The 18,101-nt window shown below is 45.6% G+C and overlaps 1 long non-coding RNA gene across 2 annotated transcripts in view; it reads left to right on the forward strand.

Annotated features, from left to right (window-relative positions):
* Positions 1–5,300: 5,300 nt before the first annotated feature.
* LOC144692012 (uncharacterized) overlaps positions 5,301–18,101 on the forward strand; it is a 223,137-nt gene continuing 210,336 nt past the window's right edge. For both annotated transcript variants that reach the window (XR_013579270.1, XR_013579253.1), the window contains exon 1: positions 5,301–5,364. This is a non-coding gene — a long non-coding RNA (uncharacterized LOC144692012). The remainder of the gene's footprint in view (positions 5,365–18,101) is intronic.

The raw sequence follows: 18,101 nt of genomic DNA on the forward strand, positions 1-18,101 counted from the left end.
GAAACAGCTTGAGTCTCAAAGATAGAAAAGGGAAAATTCATTTGCATTGTGCTGCTTGGAGTGGCACTGTGCAGCTTTACCTCAATTTCCCCTCTGGATTGTATTCTTTTGAGCATAGAAGATTAAGGGGTGATATAATTGCTGTGTTTAAGTTGATCTAAAGAGTTGACAGGGTAGGCACAGAGGAGCTGTGATGAGGTGGTTCACTTACCCTGGTGGAACGGATGAGAGCATTCATCCTCTTCCTGCACTGGATGGCTGACCTCCTCTGTGCTCCAGTGGCACTGGCTGCCGCTGCCACCACCTCCCAGGCTGGATTGGTGACTCTGGTGGACCACCCCATCACTCTCAACTCACACTCTTGTGGGTAAGTCCAGAACAAGGGGACATAATAAGATTAGAGCTAGGCTGCTCAAGGTGATCTCAAGAAACACTTCTTCACATAAAGAGTAATAAAAGTCTGAGACCCTCTCCCTCAAAAGGCTGTTAAGGCTAAGGGTGGAATTGTCCTATATTTGCACTGAGTGCGGTAGTGGGCGTGAAAGAAGAGGTTTTAGCTGCCGGCCTCAATGGCGGGTTTACGTGCCATATCATCCCTTCCCGACACGTCCCACCTCATTAATAATGCATTCACGAGAAACACGCAGGATCGCTGGTGGGCGAGCTCTGGTTTACCCGCCCTGCCATGACCTCAGTGCTTCCTCGGTCCGGGCTCCATATCTAAAGCGGACCAGAACGCAGCCTACTTCATAACTACAGACCAGGACTGCTCCAGGTGGCACATGGCTCCAAAAGACAGGAAGATGGCAGACCCCAAATTTAGTGACGCCTCCCTGGAGCACCTGCTGATTGCAGCGTAAGGCTGCCGCGATGTCCTCTACCCCCACTCTGGCTGCAGGAGGTCCACCAGAGTCACCAATCCAGCCTGGGGGGCAGTGGCAGTGGCGGCCAATGCCACCAGAGCACAGAGGAGGTCAGCCATCCAGTGCAGGAAGAGGATGAATGCTCTCATCCTTTCCGCCAGGATAAGTCAACCACCTCGTCACTCTCAACTCGCACACTCACAAACCCATTACAATCCACAGGGATCTCACTTCTCAAGGGACAACACCCCTAACTCTCACACACACCCTCACATCTCCATCAGGCTCGTATCCTCTGGAGCTCACATCCTCATCCCATCCATGGCTCTGTTCACCACACAAACATTCCACAAAGTGCCATGCATCCTGCTCGTACTCTCTCCATCTGTTTTCATGCAGGAGAAGCTGGCTCACAACAACAAGGTGATCCCCAACTGGGGGTGGAGTGGCCCATATTAGACCCCTCACTCACTTTGAGGAATGTGCCATTGTGCTGGCTGGTGAGGATGTGAACCATGCCCACTGTGATGGTGAGCTCGGCGGCAAACACCCATGTGAGGATCCTGCACCAAATCATCCCTCTCTCAATGCAACTGTGAGTGTCTCTCTCCTGCTTTTGACTCTGCTGCCATGCACTAATTATCTCTACTTTGGTTCACAGGGAGCTCTGCCAAGCGACTGACACCCTCATCAGCCAGTCCCTCAGCTCCATCCATGTCCTCATCTCCAGCCAAAAGGACGCAGGACACCTCCTCCACTGAAGAGCTGGAAATAAGCAGCCTTGGAAGACTCATCACAGCGCTTAGCCACACCCTGCACCAGCGCAGAGACACACATCGCAGTGGAACCTAGATCTAGAGCAGGCTCGGGCTCACAATCTGGTGGTCACCACATGGACACGTGCCCACAACAAGAGAAGGCAAGTTCAGCTGAGCTCCCCGGCACTCAGAGGACTACTGGGGAAGAGGCATCTGTGAGGTCTGAGACAGATGACAAACCTCTAAATTCAACTTTCTAACTCATCGTGAAGAGTCAGCAGAAGGTGGGGGAACATCACGCAGAGCTGTTGGAAGTCCTCAATGGAGTGGCACGTGAGTCGGAGGAGTGTGTCCACCTGCTCTCCGATGAAGTGCTACCCAAATGTGCGCATATGGAGGTCTCCATGTGAAGGATAGGGACATCATGGAGGCCCTAGCCCAGCACAACACAGAGATACGCGCAGACCTGGGCTCCTTCGCGGTAGCCATGGGTGAGTTCCTGCAGTGGCAATACAAGAGGGAAATGGAGCATCTCAACGTGCCTCCCCCTGGTGCTCCTTCCCCTCAAGGAGTAAGGCCGGGGCCCTCAAGCACCCAAAAGGAGGAGGGGCAGCAGCTGGACACCCCTGGGTCATCCACTCAGGAATCTCAGACGCTGTCCACTCCCTTCGAGTCCTCTTTGCTTGTGACCCCTTCAACCTCGTCCTCTGTCACCGCAGAGGGAGCAGCTGGCCCACAGGAGGACAGCCAAAGGAAACCAGGGCCCTCAAGGCCTCAACTCTCCAGAGGTCACATGCTGAAGTCAACAGAGGCCAAAGGGCCAACCATTGCACAGGCTCCACCCTTGCTGCAGATGTCAGGGTGAAAGGAGCGATAGGCCTAGAAAAGTTAAGAAATTCTAATCACAAGTGGTTGCATGGGTGAACCTATTTTGCCATTTCATAATCTGAACATATATTCCCTTTCACTGAATAATGTGTAATAATGCTACATTGATAAGCTTCACAAGCCCTCTCCCTGCATCCCCCCACCACCGCCCCCAGCAGTTCAGCTGCACGCAGCCAGACCACAAGTGATTCTGGAGGGTGAAGTATGTGTGTGGGGCAAAGCCTCTCTGAGCTCCGTGCAAGCATTCTCCTACACATGTGGAGCCTTCATCCATCACACGCATCTCACTGTCCTGAGCATTTTCAATGCTGACTGCTAGGGTTTTTTTCAGTTGACCTGCATCTTCACTCACCCACTGATCACCCTCCCATGCAGCACCCGTGCCCGTCCAACACGAGACTCCGCTCACTTTCAATTTGAGAAACATGGTAGTTGTCAAGTTTTTGATCAGCTCCCCCGTTCTTTCCCTTCCCCTAGTCACTCATGTCCTTTCCCCCATCACTGTCGACCCCCCTGGCAACACCTTCCACTTCCTCACCGTCACCTACCAACCTGTCATTCTAGGATATCCAGGTGAATGTGCATGTTCCCTACCTCCCGGAGAACCCCACCCCCATCCGCATCGACCTCCTCCTTCTCACCCCCAGGGTCCGTGTCTGCATCCATGTATCCACCAACCACCCTCGCCGCCCCTTCTATCATTACAGATGCACCCTCACTCTCCCACCCTACCGATTCCATCTGCCCCGTCTCAAACTCACCATTCCTTCCCACTATGCCCACCCTCAGTTCGCTCACCAGGAGACACTCATTGACTCCACAGACCCTTCCCTTGAACATTCAGGTAGACATCCCTGCCCCCTTACTGCCTCTTCCCCCCAGACACCTTCCCCTTTCCGAACTCCCTCCTGCCCCCCCGGACACCATCCCCCCTCTGAACTCCCTCCCTTTCGCCCACCTCCCCACTTGCAGCATCCTTTCCTGTTACACCCTCCAACCCCCTGCATATTCCCTCCTCCCCATTGACACTGTCGACCCCCCTCCTAACCTCCAACACCTTCACCCCCCCTCCGCTCCCAGTACGCCTTCCTCTCCCACTCACAGCTGGACCTTCCTCCCCCCACACTTCGCCGGTCACCTGTAGCAGCCCATGGCCAAGGCCGTAATGTTCCAAAGCAGGTCCAAAGCATCAACGGCGAACTGCTTCGCAGCACAGCCATGTCCATGAGTGCGATGCGCCTGTTCCTACAGGATCTGCTAGCCATAGCCATAGCCGGCATCTTCTCCTCAGATGTCCACAATCTGAGCAAGGCCCTAATGGTAAGTCCTGACTTCTGCACATCACACTCGCCTAGACGTGTTCTGGGCTGGCATGTTTTCCTGCCGGGGTAACAGTAAATCAGGCGTGGGGGAAGATTCCAGTTGTGCCTTACTATGCATCCCATCACTGGGGTGCAAATCGTGATCACGCTGGCCTCCAGTGGGATTCACATTCGCCATGTGAATGACACAATCGGATGATCCCACTGTAATTTCACGCTAGAATGAAACAGATCTGCTCCTCACACCGAATTCCCTCCCCCCCAACCCCCGCCCACCAACGGACTGGACAATTCCACCCTAAGTCATTTCACAACGTTGAAACTGAGATTAATGTTTGGCAAGGGTACTGAGAGTTATGGAAACAAGGCACAGTTAAGATACAAACCAACAACGATCTAACTGAATAGCAGAACAGCTTCATAGGGCCGAATGGCCTGCTGCTATTCCTATCTTTCCCAAACTGACATAAGCGTCATTTTTTTAGGATTTGCAACGTTTCTCCACCAGACCTATGGTGGTGCAATGGGAGAACCCCACAGAAATTCACTCCCCCAGCCCACTGTAATCTTACAGCCCGTGCCACAGATTAATCTCAGATGAAACCTTCAGCCTGTGACTTAAATAGCTAAAGAAAAGGAAGACTTGAATTTCTACAGCATTTTCACAACCTCAGGGCATCCTGAAGCACCTTTACAGCCAATGAGGTACTTTTTGAAGTGTAACCTCTGTTGTAATGTAGGAAATGCAGCAGCCAATTTGTGTACAACAAGCTCCCGCAAACAGCACTGTGATAATGACCAGATCTTCTATGAGTAAGGGATAAATATTGGCCAAGACATTTGAGAGAACTTCCCAGCCCTTTTTCAAAATAGTGCCATGGGATCTTATAGGGCCTCTTGAGAGGTCAGACGGGGCCTCGCTTTAACACCTCACCTGAAAGACGGTGCCTGCTACGGTGCAGCATTCTTTCAGTCCTATATAAGGATACCAGCCTGGATTATGAACTCACATCTTCAGAGTGGGACATGAAGCTATGGCCTTCTGGCTCAGAGGTGAAAGTTCTACAGCAAACATCCTTTAAGAGGAGTACAGATAATAATGAAGATTCCCTAATAATGTGCAACATGTCCGAAAACGTTAATTGCCTAGCAGTGACCTTATACATGAAAATATTTATTTTAACTGCTGGATGAGAGGAACAAAACTATTTAACGTCCTTGCAAGTTCTGTGGGAAATCTGGTAAGCCATTGAAAGTCACTGTTTACCTTTCTCCATCCTCATATTTACACAGGCCAAGCATACCCTCAACTGTATGTAAACAATTTAAATTCTCCTGGCAGCAGAGATTAAATATGAGGCGCTCGCAATTGAAACAACAACTCTGCAATATGTGGCAGGTCACTGAACTGCCTCATGCTTCCTTTTTTATTTGCTACATTGGTTACTGATTTACATCAAAAATGACAAGGAATTTGAAGCAAGCATTCAGCAATCCATGGTCTGCAACCATCACCATCATCAGCCACTTCAGGTAATATGAAGTACAAAGTGCTCTTATTATTCTCCCAGTCAATGTTTAAAATGAGAATTTTCCTCCCCTCTGGATTTTTTTTTACTCCGTGTTATTGAGGAAGGTATGAACAGCTGACCCCATTTACATTAGGACACCACCTCTGGAAATAATGTGACGTGAGGTAGGGTGGAAAATGGGCCACACAATGTATGGAAACAAAACTGGAAACGTTCAACCAAATGGCTTTCATGGAGACAGTGCCCATCTAAACTCTAGTCTTCGATAGCCATATAAATAGCAAAGTCCTAGTCAGAGGAGGGCTGGGGCTGATTAGCGACTAGGAAGGGAACATATGCATAGAGGCAGGGAACATAGCTAATGTGGCAGGACAGGTGGATAGGGTGGTAAAGAAAGCATATGGAATGTTCTCCTTTATTGGACGAGGTATTGAATACAAAAGCAGGGATGTAATGACGGAACCGTATAAAATGCTGATTAGGCCACAGCTGGAACCTCGTGTACAAATCACCACATTACGGGATGGACATAATTGCTCTGGAGGGAGTGCAGAGGAGATTTACAAGAATGTTGCCAGGGCTTAAAAATTGCAGCTATGAGGAAAGATTGGATAGATTGGGTTGTTTACCTTGGAACAGAGAAGGTGAAGGGTCATCTAATTGAGGTGTACAAAATTATGAGGGGTCTAGATAGGGTAGACAGGAAAGACCTGTTTCTTCTAGTTGAGGGGTCAATTACCAGGGGTGGCAGATTTAAAGTGATTGTTGGAAGAATTAGAGGAGACATGAGGAAAAACTTTTACACCCAGAGGGTGGTGGGTGCCTGGAATTCACTGCCTAAGTTGGTGGTTGAGGCTGAAACGCTCAACTCATTTAAAAGGTGCCTGGATCTACACCAGGAGTGTTGTAACCTGCAAGGCTACAGACCAGGTACTGGAAAGTGGGATTAAAATTAGCAGCTTGTTTCTATTCTTCTCTTTTTTGGTTGGAGCAGACACGATGGCCTCTTTCTGCACCATAATTTTTCTTTGGTTTGATGGTACTGAGTTCTTTGCATCAGACTTTACCAAGAAAGAAGATATTGCTGAGTCATACAGTAAAAGAGGAGGCAGTTGAGGTACTGGATGGACTAACAAGCTATTAGAAAGACTGGCTGTACTTACAGTTGATAAGTCACCATGACTGAATGAGGTGCATCCAAGGATCCTGAGGGAAATAAGGATGGAAATTGCAGTGACACTGGCCATAATCTTCCAATTTTCCTTAGCTACAGGGCTTGTGCTAGAGGACAGGAGTTTGTAAATGTTGTACCCTTGTTCAAAAAAGGGTGCAAGGATACACAAGGCAAATACAGAGCAATTAATTTAAGCTCGCTAGTGTGAAAACCTTTAGAAACAATAAGCCGGGACAGAATTAACAGTCACTGTGGGCTCATTAATTCAGGAAAGTTAGTATGGGTTTGTTCAGGTCAAATTGTGTTTAGCTAATTTGATTGACTTCTTTAATGAAGCAGCAGAGAGGGTTGATGAGGCTAATATGGTTGATGTGGTGTACATGGGCTTCCAAAAACCGTTTGATAAAGTGTCACATAACAGGCTTGTCTGGATAAGTTGAAGTCCATGGAATAAAAGGGACAGTGGCAGCATGGATACAAATTAGGCTGATGACAGGAGCGTAGTGATGAACGGTTGTTTTTCAGACCGGAGGAAAGTATATAGTGGGGTTTCCCCGTGATTGGTATTAGGACCCCTGTTTTTCTTGATACATGTTGATGACCTAGGCTTGGGTTCAAATTTCAAAATTTGCAGATGACACAAGATTTGGAAGCATTGTAAAATCTGGGGATAGTGACAGAATTCAAGAGGATGATACGAAGTTTGGGAGTGTTGTAAACTGCGAGGAGGACAATGTAGAGCTTCAAAAGGACATTGACAAGTCGGTGGAGTGGGCAGATAGGTGGCAGTTGAAGTTCAATGCGGAGAAGTGTGAGGTGATGCATTTTGGTAGGAAGAACATGGACAGACAATTTAAAAAAGGGTGAAATTTTGAAGGGGGCTGCAGGAGCAGAAAGACTTGGATGTATATGTGCATAGATTATTGAAGGTGGCAGGACAGGTGGAGAGAGCAATTAATAAAGCATATAATATCCTGGGCTTCATTAATAGGGGCATAGAGTACAAGAGCAAGGAGGTTATGCTGAATTTATAAAAGACACTCGTTAGACCTCAGCTGGAGTATTGTGTGCAGTTCTGGGCACCACATTATAAGAAGGATGTGAACACATTGGAGAGAGTGCAGAAGAGGTTTACAAGAATGGTTCCAAGGATGAGAAACTTCAGTTATGAGGATAGATTGGAGAGATTAGGACTGTTCACCTTCGAGACAAGAAGGCTAAGAGGAGGTTTGATGGAGATGTTCAAAATCATGAGGGGGCTGGACAGAGTATATAGGGAGAAGCTGTTCCCACTCATAAAAGGATCAAGAATAAGAGGGCACAGATTTAAAGTGATTCGCAAAAGAAGCAAATGTGACGGAAGATAAAACATTTTCACACAACAAATGGTTTGTGTCTGGAATACACTGCCTGGAAGTGTGGTGGAGGCAAGTTCAACTGAAGCATTCAAGAGGGCATTAGATGATTATTTGAATAGAAACAATGTGCAGGGGTACGGGGAAAAGGCAGGGCAATGGCACTAGGTCATAATGCTCATTTGGAGAGCCGGTGCAGATATGATGGGCCGAATGGCCTCCTTCTGTGCCAACAGACTGGTGGAATGGGTGAGCCCATGGCAGATGAAGTGGTAAATTTTGGTATGAAGAATGAGAAAAGGCATTATAAAATGAAGGGCAATAAGAGTGTGCAGGCACACAAGGACCTGGGAGAATATGTGTACAAATCATTGAAGGTGGCAGGGCAGGTTGAGAAAGCTAGGAAGTTATTATGAACTTATATAAAACATTGGCTTAGTCTAAACTGGAGTAACGTGTCCAATTCTGGGCACCAGACTTTAGGAAGGATGTGAAGGCTTTAGAGAGCGTGCAGAAAATATTTACAAAGATGGTTCCAAGGGTTAGAGACTTCAGTTACCGGGATAAATCATGGAAGCTGGGGCAATTGTCCTTAGGCTGGGGGAGGTTAAGAGCAAATTTGATAGACCTGTTCAAAATCATGAGAGGTCCAGACAGAGTAGACAGGGAGAAACTGTTCCTGCTGGCACAGGAGGGTTAAGAACCAGAGGACTTCAATTTGGCAAGAGAAGCAATGGCAACATGAAGAAAAATGGTTTTATGCAGTGAGTGATCAGGATCTAGAATGTGCTGCCTGAAAGTGTGGAGGAGATAGAGTCAATCGTGGCCTTCAAAAGGGAATTGGAAAGCACCTAAAGGGAAAAAAAAAACACTGCTAGGTTAAGGGAAAACGGTGAGAGAAGTAGGATGAGCTGATTTGCTCTTGCAGAGAGCAAGCACAGATATGATGGGCTAAATGGCCTCCTTCTGTGCTACCATCATTCTATGATTCTGATTCTAAAGCTCCAGGAAATCAAATGAAAAATTAATTGATATTAAAATAATCTTTCTCTGGTACTTCTATGAATAATGCACCTCCCAAGATGGCAGAGTTCCTTATTCCTTGTATTTGTGTTGGTCATGGCTGTCGCTGGGTCAAAACCCTGGATCTTTCTCCCTAAAGGGTGTATCTACATCACATGGACTGCAGCGGTTCAAGAGCGCAGCTCACCACCACCTTCTCAAGGGCAATTAGGGATGGGCAATAAATGCTGGCGGAGCCAATGAAGCCTACATCCCAAGAAGGAATATTAAAAAAGGTGTTAGCTCCTTCAACTCTGAGTCTCAATAGGTTGTGGGTTTAAATCCTACTCGAGGGACTTGAGCATAAAATCCTGGCTGAGACTCTAGTGCAGAACTGAAGGAATGATGTACCGGTGAGGTATTGTCTTTTGCATGAGACTGCTATCCCACATGCACTCTCAGGTAGATGTAAAGTACCTGATGATATTAGTTTGAAAAGCAGGACAGTTCCCTCCAGCATGCAATATCGATCCCGCAACCAAAATAATTTTTGCTAATGATCTGGTCATTAGCAAAAGAAGAACAGTGCATTTATTGCTGAGAGAAGTTGGTAGCTTTCTGTCAAGTTTGAATATTATCAGTTCATGGACCAAGGACTTGAGCATAACATCGAAGACTGACATTAAAATGTGGTGCTGAGGGAGTGCTGCATTGTCAAATGTGCCATCCTTGGTACGAAATATTGGACTGAAGCCTGTTTACCTGATCTGGTAGTTCATGTGAATGTTCACTATTCATGTCAATGGCACTATACAGAGAGTAGTAAATCCTTTTTTATTATTCATTCAAAGAATGTGGGCTTCACTGGCTGGGCTAGCATTTATTGCCCGTCCCTAGTTGCCCTTGAGAAGGTGTTGTTGAACTGCCTTCTTGAACAGCTGCAGTCCGTGTGGTGTAGATACATCCACAGTGCTGTTAGGAAGGGAATTCCAGGATTTTGACCCAATGGCAGTAAAAGAATGGCGATATGTTTCCAAGTCAGGATGGTGAATGTCTTGGAGGGGAACTTCCAGGTGGTAGTGTTCCCATCTATCTGCTGTCCTTGTTCTTCTAGATGGTAGTGGTTGAGGGTTTGGAAGGTGCTGTTGAAGGAGCCTTGGTGAATTCCTGCAGTGCATCTTGTAGATGGTACACACTGCTGTTACTAAGTGTCGGTGGTGGAGGGAGTGAATGTTTGTGGATGTGATGCCAATCAAGTGGGCTGCTTTGTCCTGGATGGTTTCAAGCATCTTGAGTGCTGTTAGATCTGCACTCATCCAGGCAAGTGGGGAGTATTCCATCACACTCCTGACTTGTGCTTTGTAGATGGTGGACAGGCTTTGGGAAGTCAGGAGTTGAGTTAATTGTCACACGATTCCTAGCCTCTAACCTAGTCTTGCAGCCACAGCATTTATCTAGTCCAATTCAGTTTCTGGTCAATGGTAACCCCCAATATGTTGATTGTAGGGGATTCAGTAATGGTAATACTATTGAACATCAAGGGGCAATGGCTAGATTCTCTCTTGTTGGAGATGGTCATTGCCTGGTACTTGTGTGGCATGAATGTTACTTGACACTTGTCAGCCCAAACCTGGATATTGTCCAGGTCTTGCTGCATTTCGACATGGGCTGCTTCAGTATCTGAGGAGTCATGAATGTTGCTGAACTTTGTGCAATCATCAGTGAACCTCTCCACTTCTGACCTTATGATGGAAGGAAGGTCATTGGTGAAACAACTGAAGATGGTTGGGCCAAGGACACTACCCTGAGGAACTCCTGCAGTGATGTCCTGGAGCTGAGATGACTGACTTCCAACAACGGCAACCATCTTCCATTGTGCTCGGTGTGACTCCAACCAGTGGAGAGTTTTTCATCTGATTCCCATTGACACCAGTTTTGCTAGAGCTCCTTGATGCCATTCGGTCAATGCAGCCTTGATGTCAAGGATAGTCACTCTCACCTCACCCCAGGAGTTCAGCTCTTTTGTCCATGTTTGAACCAAGGCTGTAATGAGGTCAGGAGCTGAATGGCCCTGGCAGAATCCAAACTGAGCATCAGTGAGCAGGTTATTGCTAAGCAAGTGCCGTTTGATAGCACTGTTGATGACCTCTTCCATCACTTCACTGTGTGTGTGAGTTTAGAGTGATGAGATGGTTACATTACCTTGGTAGCACGGATGAGAACATTCACCCTGTTTATGCACTGGATGGCCAACCTCTTCTGTGCAGCATTGGCACTGACCAGCACTGCCACTGCCACTACCTCCCAAGCCAGGGTGGTGAGATTGCTGGACCTCCTGTGGCAAGAGCAGGGGTAGGGGACACCATGGCAGGCCTCCAAAAGGCATTCCAGGGACTGGTCCCTGAACTCTTCTTGTCTTTCGGGTGCATGTCTTCACTGGAGCAGTCCTGGGCTGTGAGCATTGAGAATTGTGATCAGCCGCAGTTTAGATTTGGCACCCGGGGTGAGGAAATGGTGAGGTAATGGCATAGCGGGTGATTCAGAGGCCATCCATCAGTGAGACGATGTGTTTCTGGGGGCTGCATAATTAATGAGGCAGGAAAGGGATGATACGGCGCAAAAACCTGCCCTTGCAGCTGGTGGGGAAAAGCATCTTTTGTCACGCCTGCCACCACACTTAGTGCAATTCATGGAAAATTCCGGCCAATTTCTTTTTTCACTTTTTCTGTCTCCTTTATCTCTCTCCCTTAATCCCATCTGTCTTTCTCAGTCTCATTTCCCCATCTGTCAGCATGGATTTGTTAAAGGAAGGTCATGTCTGACTAACTTGATTGAAATTTTTGAGGAGGTAACAAGGAGGATTGATGAGGGTAGTGCTGTTGATGTGGTCTACAGGGTTTTAGCAAGGCTTCTGACAAGATCTCACATGGCAGACTGATTGAAAAAATAAAAACCCATGGGATCCAGGAGAATGTAGAAAGCTGGATACAAAATTGGCTCAGTGGCAGGAAACAAAGGGCAATGGTTGTCGAATGTTTTGTGACTGGAAGGTTGCTCCCAGTGGGGTTCAACAGGGCTCAGTAGAAGGTCTCCTGCTTTTTGTGGTATATATTAGTGATTTGGACTTAAATGTAGGGGCCATGTTTGCAGATAACACAAAAATTGGCCACATGGAGGAGGGAAGCTGTAGACTGCAAGGAAATATCAATGGACGGGTCAGGTGGGCAGAAAAGTGGCAAATGGAATTCAACCAGAGAAGTGTGAGTTGATGATGCATTTGGGGATGTCAAACAAGGGAAATGATTACACAATAAATGGGAGGATACTGAGAGGAATAGAAGAAGCAACAAACCTTGCAGTGCATGTCCACTGTTCCCTGAAGGTAGCAGGACAGGTCGATAAGGTGGTTAAGAGGGCACTTTTCTTTTTATTCATTGGATGTGGGCATTGCTGGCTCAGCCAGCATTTATTGCCCATTCCAAATTGCCCTTGTCCTGAGGGCATTTAAGGGTCAACCACATGGAGTCACATGTAGGCCAGACCAGGTAAGGATGGCAGATTTCCTTCCCTAAGGGACATTAGTGAATCAAATGTGTTCTTACAACAATCAACAATGGTCATCATTAGACTTATATTGAACTCAATCCCATCATCTGCCATGTCCTCAGAGCCCTAGGTCTCTGGATTATTAGTCCAGCAGCAACACCACTATGCCATTGCCTCCCCTTCCTCCATTAGTTGAGGTGTAGCATATAAGAGTGGGGAGGTTATGATGGCGATATATAAAACACTAGTTCAGCTACAACTTGAGTACTGTGGGCAGTTCTGATCACCTCATTACAGAAAGGATGTAATTGCATTAGAAAGGGTACAGAGGAGATTTACAAAGATGTTGCCAGGACTGTAAAATTGCAGCTATGAGGAAAGATTGGATAGGCTGGGGTTGTTTTCCTAAGAACAGAGGAGACTGAGGGGAGACTTGATTGAGGTGTACAAGGTTGTGAAGCACCTGGATAGAGTGGATGGGAAGGGCCTATTTCCCTTAGCAGAGAGGTCAGACCAGGAGGCATAGGTTTAATGTGATTGGTAGAAGGATTAGAGGGGAGAGGAGAAAACATTATTCACCCAGAGAGTGATAGGGGTCTGGAACTCACTGCCTGAAAGGGTAGTAGAAACCCTCAAGTACATACATAAAACATACAGACATACAAACTAGGAGCAGGAATAGGCCACTCGGCCCTTTGAACCTGCTCTGCCATTCAATAACATTATGGTCGATCAGATTGTAACCTCAACCACACATTACTGCCTACTCCCGATAACCTTTCACCCCTTGCTTATCAAGCATCTATCTAGCTCTGCCTTAAAAATATTCAAAGGCTCTGCTTCCACTGCCTTTTGAGGAAGAGAGTTCCAAAGACTCACAACCCTCTGAGAGAAAAAAAAATCTCCTCATCTCTGTCTTAAATAGGCAACACCTTCGTTTTAAACAGTAACCCCTAGTTCTAGATTCTCCCACAAAAGGAAACATCATCTCTGCATACATTCTGTCAAGACCCCTCAGAATCTTAAAGGTTTCCATCAAATCCCCTCTTACCCTTCTAAGCCCCAGAGGATACAAGCCTAACCTGTCCAACCTTTCCTCATAAGACAACCCATCCATTCCTGGATAAAAACAAAAAGCTAAAAGCTACTGCGGATGCTGGAAATCCAAAACAAAAACAGAATTACCTGGAAAAACTCAGCAGGTCTGGCAGCATCGGCGGAGAAGAAATCAGTTAACGTTTCGAGCCTTCATGGCCCTTCGGGATCCATTCCTGGTATTAGTTTAGTAAGCCTTCTCTGAACTGTTTCTAACGTATTTACATTTTTCCTTAAATAAGGAGACCAATACTGTATACAATACTCCAGGTGTGGTCTTACCAGTGACCCGTACAACTGAAGCATAACCTCCCTGCTTTTGTAATCAATTCCCCTCACAATAATTAGCTTTCCTAATTACCTGTTGTACCTGCATACTAACCTTTTGTGATGCATGCACTAGGACACCCAGTTCACTCTGAATCTCAGAGCTCTGCAATCACTCAACATTTAGATAATATGTTCTTTTTTCCTTCCTGCCAAAATAGACAATTTCACATTTGCCCACATTATATTCCATTTGCCAGATCTTTGCCCATTCACTTAACTTATCTACATCCCTTTGTAGCCTCCTTATGTCCTCTTCACCACTTACTTTCCTACCTACCCTTGTGTCATCAGCAAATTTAGCAACCATTCCTTCGGCCCCTTCATGCAAGTCATTTATATAAATTGTAAACAGTTGAGGCCCTAGCCCTGATCCCTGTGGCACACCGCTCATCACACCCTGCCAACCAGAAAAAGACCCATTTATGCCAACTGTCTGTTTCTTGTTAGACAGCCAATCTTCCATCCATGCCGAAATGTTACTGCCTACACCATGCATTTTATTTTCTGCAATAACCTTATCAAATTCCTTCTGGAAATCTAAATACAGTACATCCACCATTTCCCCTTCATACACAGCACCTGTGACTCCTTCAAAGAATTCTAATAAATTGGTTAAACATGGTTTCCCTTTCACAAAGCCATGTTGACTCTGCCTGATTGCCTTGAGTTTTCCTAAGTGCCCTGCTATAACATCTTTAATAATAGCTTCTAACATTTTCCCTATAGCAGATGCTAGGCTAACTGGCCTATAGTTTCCTACTTTCTGTCTCCCTCTCTTTTTGAATAAAGGAGTTATATTTGCTACTTTCCAATCTAATGGAACATTCCGTGGATCTAGGGAATTTTGGAAAATTAATTTAAAAGTTGTCTAGAGAGGCACCTGAAGTCCCGTAACCTCCAGGGCTATGGACCACGTGCTGGAAAATGGGATTAGGCTGGAGGGCTCATTTTTCAGCCAGCGCAGACGCAATGGGCAGAGTGGCCTCCTTCTGAGCTGTAAACCTTTCTACATTTTCTAAATACCTGAAAAGGAGGAATGTGAAGGGATGTGGGCAGAGGACAGGGGAGTGACGATGCATTAACTGGCTTCTTAGGAGAGTCAGCGTGGATATGATAGGCCAAATGATGTTCTTCTGTGCTGTAATGATTCCATGATTCTATTGTATGACTCTGTAGGCTATTTAAACGTAATTTATATTACCTGTTTTATACTTCCTGGTTTAGAATTTACGTGGTCAATGACGTATTTTCAATCTAATTGGATAAGGGCCTGACCTTGTTCATGCCATGGACCCACTGTAGTGGGCACCATGCTGGAACTTACTCCAGATTAAAGGAAGTCTCCAATCTAAAGTCAGTCAAAGCTTTGTGGGTAACTGTCAGCAAGTGCTGTTCCTTCACTGCTGAGCTTAAAATTCATGCTAAGATTGCTGAAATCAACTGCAGGTTGGGTCAATTCTAAGTTTAGATAATTAGAGTTATGTTCATAGAATTATAGAATTAGACAGCACACAAGGAGACCAGTCGGCCTATTGTGCTTGGGACAAAAACTATTGTAGTTCTTTAAAAAACTGATTGATTGGATAGACAAAGAGATTGCTGTAGATATAATGTACATTAGCACAGATGACAAAAAACTTGATGAAGGTGATAGGATTTAAGGAACTTCTTAAAGAAGGAGGGAACAGTAAAGATGTTTGGGGGGGGGGGGGGGAGGGGGGGGGGGAGGGATTCCAGAGGTTACGGCCTAAGCAGCTGCCAATGGTGGAGTGATGAAAATTAGGGATGGTCAAGAGACCAGAATTGGAGGAGTGCAAAAATCTGAGGGTTTTAAGGCTGAAGAGGCTTACAGAAATAAGGAGGGCCAAAGCCATGGAAGGATTAGAAAACAAGGATGAGAATTTGTAAGTTGAGGCATTGTTAGATCAGGTCAACAAAGAGAAGAGTAGCAGGTGATTGGGACTGCAACTTAGAATATGGGCAGCATGGTTTGGGATGAATGCAAGCTTATGAATGTTTCAAGAGGGGAAGTTGGCCTGGGGAACAGATGAGCAACAGTTGAGTTGAAGTGAGAGCAGAGATGATTAACTTTACTGAGATGGAGGTAGCTTTGGTGTTGCAGAGTATATTAGGAGTATGTGGGGTCAGAAGCTCATCTTAGGGTCAAATAGGACACCAAGGTTACAAAGCATTTGTACAGCCTCAGACAGTGGCTGGGAGAGAGTGCTTCAGCAACGGTCCTTGTGGCAGGAACTAAAGATAATGGGTATTGTCTTCCCAATATTTAGTTGGGAATGTAGCCAGAGATCAGTGTTTGGTCCAGGTTTTAGATCTAAGGTGAGAGGAGAAAACTATAGAGGAGATGTGCAGGGCAAGTTTTTTACACAGAGGGTAGTGAGTGTCTGGAATTCGCTGCCAGAGGAGGTGGTGGAAGCAGGTACAATAGTGGTGTTTAAGAGGCAGCTTGACAAATACATGAATAGGATGGGAATAGACGGACCCCGGAAGTGCAAAATGTTTAAGTTGACGGGCAATATGATCGGCGCAGGCTTGGAGGGCCAAAGGGCCTGTTCCTGTGCTGTACTTTTCTTTGCTCTTTGTTCTTTGTTTGTTCTTGATGTTGCGTATGCCTAAATATCATAGGACATATGTTTTAGAGGTACAACTTTTTAGTTTTAGAGATTGAATTTTTAAATGTAAGTTCTGTGGGAAAAAAAACCTAGTATACATCTCGAGGCTGGCAAACCACACAGACTTCAGATAATTACAATGAAAAAGCTAACTTGTGAAAGGGCGAGAGTCATAATACAATAGATGGGCTTACTTAGTAAAGAACTGTTGGCATGATGTCTGCAGTTATTTAGATATAAGTTATTCATGTGTTTTCCCAGAATTAAGGAAAGCTTTAGTATTAAAATGTAGTTAACTGGCATTTTTATCTGGGAACAGGCCTTGTGTGCCACATTGCCACAGAGATAGTTAGATATTTTGTTTTGAGTTTATCTCTGTGAATTTGGTCAGTGCATAGCCAACAGGCAAGAGTGGTTGATGTTTGGAAAGCAGCTAAAAGATTGTGTCCGCTTTGGGTCTTATGTAGCTTGTAGCTCCTTGGAAGCTGAGAGATAAAGCCAGGCCTACACCTGAGGTAGAGTAAATGCTAGATCTATCGTTCATGACTCAGCTTATGATTGGGAGCTGGTATTCAATATAAGACAAAGTTAGTGAGGGGAAAAAACACTGGAAAATTTGTTTTGCTAGAAGCTAAAGGAAAAGAATCATCCAGTATAATCCTCTCAGTGAAACACAGTTAACCTTGTACAGTTGGAGTTCTGGAATCTCTTGGTTGCATTTTGAAACCATAGCAACCTGCTGTTAGAAAGCGAGGGTGTTTTCTAATGTTTACAGCCGCTGTGCAGGAATCTCAGGGAGGCCCGTGTTTGAGCTGTGGAATCTAGAGTGGTGAGCTTTTAAAGGAAAGTTGGAGGGCCACTTAGCCAAAATCTGATGGAAGGTCCCCGATGAAATCTTGTACCTTGGAGAATAGTTGGAAGCCTGAGGAGAAATCAGAGTGAATTGCAGAGATCTCTGATATACCTTTGAGTTAGTCCCAGGAAAACTGAATGAGCCTTCAAGATTTTTTAAGATAAGGGAACACTTGGTGGGGTGGGGAGGAAGCAAAAGTAAAACTGACTTTATAACATTAGTCTTTATGTTAAGTTAGTAGCGCTTGTTTTGTTTAATTTTTTTAATATGTACAATAAAGTTTGCTTTTGTTTGCAAGCATGAAGTTCTGTGATGTGCTTCTGTCAATTGATTGCTGGGTGTTTCATTTTATTTTTTAAACGTCAACTGTTCCTAACAGGATCGTAACAATGTACATAGGGTTAGGTATAGGAAGTACATTCTAAACGTTTGTCAATGATACAATAGCGGGGGGCTAGCCAAACATTGAGGAGATTGTATAAATGTTAAGATAGACACATATCGAAGTGACAGAGTGACCAGATGGGGTTGCAGACGAAATTTAAGGCGGTGAATTGTGAAGTAGTACATGTAGGGAGAAAAATCGGAACAGGAGTCTAGACTTAATGGAAGGACTCCAAAAGGTGCGAATGAGTAGAGAGATCTAGGGTTCAATGAGATGATCACAAGGGAGGGTCCACCAGGGTCAGATATCTAGAGGAAGGACTTTTAATTTGACCAGGAGGAGCTCCAGTATTTCAAAGTGTCATCAGA

This window comes from Cetorhinus maximus, chromosome 1 (genome assembly GCF_964194155.1).
Source record: "Cetorhinus maximus chromosome 1, sCetMax3.hap1.1, whole genome shotgun sequence".
Lineage (NCBI taxonomy): Eukaryota > Metazoa > Chordata > Chondrichthyes > Lamniformes > Cetorhinidae > Cetorhinus > Cetorhinus maximus.